The sequence below is a fragment of the Puma concolor genome, chromosome E1, assembly GCF_028749965.1.
Source record: "Puma concolor isolate L17-30 chromosome E1, mPumCon1.1.hap2, whole genome shotgun sequence".
Taxonomy (NCBI): domain Eukaryota; kingdom Metazoa; phylum Chordata; class Mammalia; order Carnivora; family Felidae; genus Puma; species Puma concolor.
In genome coordinates this window covers 14,818,658-14,825,276 of record NC_141680.1, presented here as the reverse complement: position 1 = coordinate 14,825,276, position 6,619 = coordinate 14,818,658, and positions in this window count along the sequence as shown.

The window sequence follows — 6,619 nt, the reverse complement described above, 5'->3', positions numbered from 1 at the left end:
AAGCATTTAAGCAGAAGGAAGGGAGGTGAGAAATGCTCTGGCTGATGTGTGGGGGATGAGGGGGCCCTGAACTAGACCAGGGGCAGATACATTTGAACCATTGCACAAGAAGCCTGGAAATAAAAGCAAGACCTGACTACTGGGTGTACAAGGAAGGCCAGCAGTCAGGAAGGTGTATGAACCTACTACTTGATTAGATTGGAAATCTGCCTCCTGCCACCTCTACCTTGTCCGTTTTTGTAACCTTGAGCATAGCACTTGACTTTCACCCCAGTAAATGAAGCTCAGGAGCTTCATTTGTCAAATAAAAACACCCATCTGTCTAGCCTCTCACCTAACTGTTGTGAGGAGATAGTGGTTATCAAAGCACTTTAGGTAGTGTAAAACCCTTGTGATTCACTCAGTCTTGCAAAAGCTCAGTGCTTCAGGAAGATCAGAAATGATCAGACCCAGGGGTGCCTGGATCGCTCAATCGGTTAAGCATCCGACCTCGGCTCAGATCATGATTTCATGGTTCATGAGTTCGAGCCCCTCCTGGGCTCTGTGCTGACAGCTCAGAGCCTAGATAGAGCCTGCTTTGGATTCTATGTCTCCCTCTCTCTCTCTGCCCCTCCCCCACTCACACTCTGTCTCTCTGTCTCTGTCTCTCTCTCAAAAATAAATAAACTTTTGGGGCACCTGGGTGGCTCAGTCGGTTAAGCGTCCAACTTAGGCTCAGGTCATGGTATTGCAGTTAGCTCGAGCCCCACGTTGGGCTCTGTGCTGACAGCTCAGAGCCTGGAGCCTGTTTCAGATCCTACCTCCCACTCTCTGCCCCTCCCCCCATTTGCAGTCTGTCTCTCTCTCTCTCTCCTCTCTCAAAAATAAATTTAAAAATTAAAAATAAATAAATATTAAAAAATTAAAAAGAAAGAAAAAATCAGAGCCAGTCACTGCCAGGAGAAATTTCAATTTGGTGGATGAAGTGAGATGCACACAGCAGCTTCATGTCCAAGATTGCAGAATAAAAGCCTTTAAAGAAGGTTGTTTTGACTGTGCAGGCAAGGCAGTCAGGGAGGGCTTCTGGAAAGAGGCTGCTTTGAACTGAGTTTCAAAGGGTAAGATGAATTTTAATAAGCAAGTCAGAGGAATCATATGGGCAGACACAGAAGGAAGGACTCTGGGAATTTATTCACTCAGTTATTTATTTTGTCCCCACTTTTATTTTATTTAGAATTGTAAATAGGTAACATATTCACATGGTTCAAATTTCAAGAAGTACAGAGGCACCAGGGTGGCTCAGTCAGTTGAGTGTCTGACTTTGGCTTGGGTTATGATCTCATGGTTTGTGAGTTTGATCCCCACATTGGGCTCGCTGCTGTCTGTGCAGAGCCCACTTCAGATCCTCTCTCTCTGTCCCTCCCCTGTTTGCACTCTCTCAAAAATAAATAAAACATTTTTTCGAAAAGTACGAAAGGTTATACAGTAAAAATCTCACCTGCCCCAGACCACCAAGGTTACCAGTTCTTTTATATTCTTTGTATATAGGAGTGTGAGTGTGTGTACATATTTTTTCACTTTAATTACACAAATGGTAACACTCTGTTCCTGCTATTTTTTTTAATGTGTATTTATTTTTGACAGAGAGAGAGAGAAAGCACGCACGCGCACATGAGCAGGGGAGGGGCAGAGAGAGAGGAAGACACAGAATCCGAAGCAGGCTCCAGGCTGTGAGCTGTCAGCACAGAGCCCGATGTGGGGCCTGAACTCACAAACTGTGAGATCGTGACCTGAACCGAAGTCGGACGCTCAACAGACTGAGCCACCCAGGCGCCCCCGTACCTGCTATTCTTTACACTGATTTTTTTTACTTAGCAATACATTCTGGAGATAGTTCTGTATCAGGACACAAAGAGCCTTCTCATTGCATTTTATGGCTCGATTATGTTCTTTTAACCAGTCTCCCAGCTGATGGGTACTTTGTTTGTATCCATGAAGTTCAAGGAATGTGGAGAACCGTACCTAGTCCAGTGTAGCTGAACGTGGAAGCCCCTTCCATGTTGGTGACGTTACTCATAACCAGAAACGTAGCTCAATTTTAATGCTGGGAGCAGTAAGCCTGATGAGAGGAAAACAGATACACACAAAAAAGCATCATCTGGCCATTTTCTCGGTAGTCTGCTGGTCTAACCTCCAATAACATATTAAGTAGTTTCTTGCTTTCGGGTTGCCTCCACCCATGTCTCTTCATCATGGTCTTTAAAAATATATATATTTACTCATTTTGAGGGAGGGAGGAGCAGAGCGAGAGGGAGAGAGAGAATTGCAAACCGCAAACGGGCTCCGTGCTGACGGCGCTGCAGGGCTCGACGCAGGGCTTGAGCTCAAGAACTGTGAGAACATTGGGACGCCTGGGTGGCTCAGTTGGTTAAGCGTCCAACTTCAGCTCAGGTCACGATCTCGCGGTCCGTGAGTTCAAGCCCCGCGTCGGGCTCTGCACTGATGGCTCAGAGCCTGGAGCGTGCTTCCGATTCTGTGTCTCCTTCTCTCCCTGCCCCTCCCCCATTCATGCTCTGTCTCTCTCTGTCTCAAAAATAAATAAAGGTTAAAAAAAAAAAAATTAAAAAAAAAAAAAAAAAAAAAAAGAGCTGTGAGAACATGACCTGAGCTGAAATCAAAAATCGGCTCCTTAACCAAGTGAACCAACCAGGCGCCCCTCTTCATCATGGTCTTTACAGCAACTACTCCTGCCACTTTCCACAACTGTTTCCACCAGTGCCTATACATTATGTTGTGGTTAAGGTGACCATGTAATTTATTCTCCAAACCAGGGCACTTTTGAGAGCGAAAGTGGACACTATTGATAATGGCATTGGGATAAGCAGCATAAACTGAGACTGTCTTGGCCAAGCTGGCATGTCTGGCTCTCAGGTGAGGCATCCAGCGGCTAGACTGGGGGACTTCTTAAATTTTTTTTTTTCAACGTTTATTTATTTTTGGGACAGAGAGAGACAGAGCATGAATGGGGGAGGAGCAGAGAGAGAGGGAGACACAGAATCGGAAACAGGCTCCAGGCTCTGAGCCATCAGCCCAGAGCCTGATGCGGGGCTCGAACTCACGGACCACGAGATCGTGACCTGGCTGAAGTCGGACGCTTAACCGACTGCGCCACCCAGGCGCCCCTGGGGGACTTCTTAAAAGCAAGACCATGCCTTATTTATCTAGGCATCTCCAGCATCTTCCCAAAGCCTGGTGCAGCGTAGGTGCTCAATGCACATTTGCTGGTTGAATGAATGAGTTGGGTGTAGAGAGCACTAAGCAGTCATTTGTGAGGCCTCCACAGGACGCTGAGGACAGAATGTCGCTAGCAACCCAGGGGCTCACCTTTGACGCCCGCCATCATTGTTAATAATATGTGGGTTTTCCTTGTAATGTCTGACATCCCTTTTGCAAACTGTATGCTTTGACTTTTTTATCCAGAGCTTCAGATCATTTCCACAATACCTGGCTGAGACCCAGGCTGAGCCTTGGAGATGTATCAGCCTGTACCATGCCCTAGCCTTCCTCTACCGTCCTCTCCATGGTCAGGAGCTGAGTGCCTACTGGTCAGCATGGGTGCTAGTGACCAACGTGTCCATGGGCCTAATCACTAACCAGTCTCAGCAGCCCTAGAATGTGCAACTTAGCTTCCACGGATCCCCTGCCCCTTTCCCTAGCAGGCTTCTGTTACATAGTCCCCATCCTCAGGGCTGCCTGGGTGACACTCCTGAGTAAAGATGCTAAGTATGAAGGGAGGTTTATCAAGACTGAGACCTAGACTGCATAATGAGCTTGCCTAAAGCCTCCCACCTCCCTAATTAGTGTGATGATGGATACACCCACTCGGCTGGGCATTCCTATTTCCCTTCTCCTTTTCAGAGTTCCCAGCAGGTTGGAGAGGTGAGCAGGAACCCAAACTCCTGGATTGCAGGAGAGAGTCCTCTACCTCACTGGCTTGACTCTAGTGACCCATAGGGAGGAAATGCTTCACCTTCTTCCACCCCAAATCTGTGTGGGCCGAACTGGCAGGAGGGAGGGGATGACAGTCATAGAGATGCCCTGGGCCTCAGTCCTCCATGTGTAAAATGAGGGGTTTGCATGCATAATCTCTGACTTATGTGGCACAAACATTGCACAGTCCATCTCTCTGGGCTAGGGTCAGCCGAGATTCCCTCAGAGGTTTGTGAGGGGACCCTAAGGCCAATTCCTTCTCTCTCTTCTCCTTCTCTCCTTTTTCTCGAATTGAACACGGGACCCCAGAGTCCTGGGTAAATGCTTATCTAGGGCTGGGCTTTCCTTCTCATAAAAGGCAATAGACCAGCAGACACCTGGGCCACACTTCTCAGAATGGGAATCGCTACAGGTCTGGTCCTAGCCCATCCTGAGTTCAAATCTGATCCCCCAGAGACTAGAGCAAGGAACTGTGATGGGGCAGCCCAGGCCCCATGCCTGCCTGCTCCATATGGACACACTGAGTAGGAATCAATACATGTGACTTCAAGTCTAGCTCCAGCCCCGACTCCTTCACTGCAACCTCCTTACTTACCTTGAGTAAGTCATTTATACTTTCTTTATGCCAACTTCCCTGGGAAGAGTGTCATAGGCCAGATGTGGAAGCCATCCCAGGTCTACAGTCAAGCTCAGATATCACTGTTTTTGTCAAACTCCTTTATGGTCTCAGCTGGAAATGGTTACCCCCTCCCTAGAGCTCTACAAATATTTTATTTGTGTAATTTATTGACTGTGGTCCACCTATCCCCCCACACTTATTATTTGTTCTTACTTTTGGGGCTAACAAGCCAGTAAAACCACACTCAAAATGGCTTTAAAAAGCATGCCACAGGGGCCCCTGGGTGGCTCAGTCGACTGAGTGTTGGACTTTGGCTCAAGTCATGATCTTGTGGTTTGTGAGTTCAAGCCCTGTGTGGGGCTCTGTGCTGACAGCTCAGAGCCCGGAGCCTGCTTTGGATTCTGTGTCTCCCCCTCTCTGCCTCTCCCCCACTGTGTTCACTCTTTCTCTCCAAAATAAATAAATAAACATTTAAAAATAAATAAACAAGGATAAAAGTATGTCACAGATTGAGGAGACTAAGGAAAGGCAACTAAATGCAATGGGATCCTGGATAGAACACCTGGAACAGGGGCTCCTGGATGGCTTAGTCTGTTAAGCATCTGACTCTAGATTTTGGCTCAGGTCATGATCTCTCAGTTTGTGAGTTCAAGCCCCTCATTGGGCTCTATGCTGGCAGTGTGGAGCCTGCTTGGAATTCTCTCCCTCTCTCTGCCCCTCCCCAGCGTGCTCACTTTCTCAAAGTAAATAAATAAACTTAAAAAAAAAAAAAAAAAGAAAAGAAAACTTGGAACTGGCACTGGTGAAAAAATTGGTGAAATTCAAATAAGGTCTGTGGTCTTTTTCTTTTTTCTTTTTTTTTAAATGTTTTTATTTATTTATTTTTGAGAGAGAGAGAGAGAGAGAGGGAGAGAGAGAGACAGAGTGCAAGTGGGGGAGGGGCAGAGGGAGAGAGAGAGAGAGAAGACACAGAATCTGAAGCAGGCTCCAGGCTCCGAGCTGTCAGCACAGAGCCCCACTGGGGGCTCTAACCCATGAGCCAGGAGACCATGACCCCAGCCAAAGTCAGACACTCGACCAACTGAGCCACCCAGGCACCCCTAAGGTCTGTGGTCTTACTAATCATGTACCAATGTCAATTTCTTGGTTTTAATTTTACTATGATAAAGTAAAATGTTAACATTAGGGGAAGCTGGATAAAGGGTATACAGGAACTCTGTATTATTTTTGCAACTTTTCTCTAAGTCTAAAACCAGCTCCAGGCACCTAGGTGGCTCAGTCGGTTGAAGGTCCAACTTAGGCTCAGGTCATGATCTCGGGTTTCATGAGTTTGAGCCCCATATAGGTTTTTCTGCTGTCAGCCTGTCAGCGCAGAGCCCTCTTAGGCTCCATTGTTCCCTTCTCTCTGCCCCTCCCCTGCTTGCGTTCTCCCCCAGAATAAATAAATATATTTTTTTTTAACTAGCTCAAAAAAATAAAGTTAAAAAAATGTACAAATTAATGCTGACCACTTAAAAACAAAAGTAGGGGAGGGGGAAAAAGTACGGGAGGAGGAGGGGTTTATTGGTCCATATAACTGACAAGGGGAGGGGTACGTGGGATCAAGGCATAGCTGGATCCAGCAGCTTAATTGTCGGGAATTGTCTCCATCTCTCCTGCTTCTGCTTCTGGTATGATAGCTTCATATTCAGGCACCCTTATCCCTTGCGATAGCAAACAACACGCCAGACCTCCAGGCTGATATTCCGCCATTTAGCCACTCGCGTGTCTATTTCCCTATAGTCCTGTTTTGTTCACTGATGGATCCCTAGCATCTAACTTGGTGTGTTGAATGAATGGCTTCAGCGGAAGTCCTGAGATTGAGTCTCATTGGCTCATACTGAGTCACGAGCCCATCTCCAAACCAATCAGTGTGCCTTACTTTACCTGGGTCACGTGGGTAGAGTCAGCACCCGCCCCCTCCCCAACACGGGGATCAGAGATGGCAGGAGAGCAGTTCCCCAAAAGGAAGCAATGGGTCCTATTATCAGA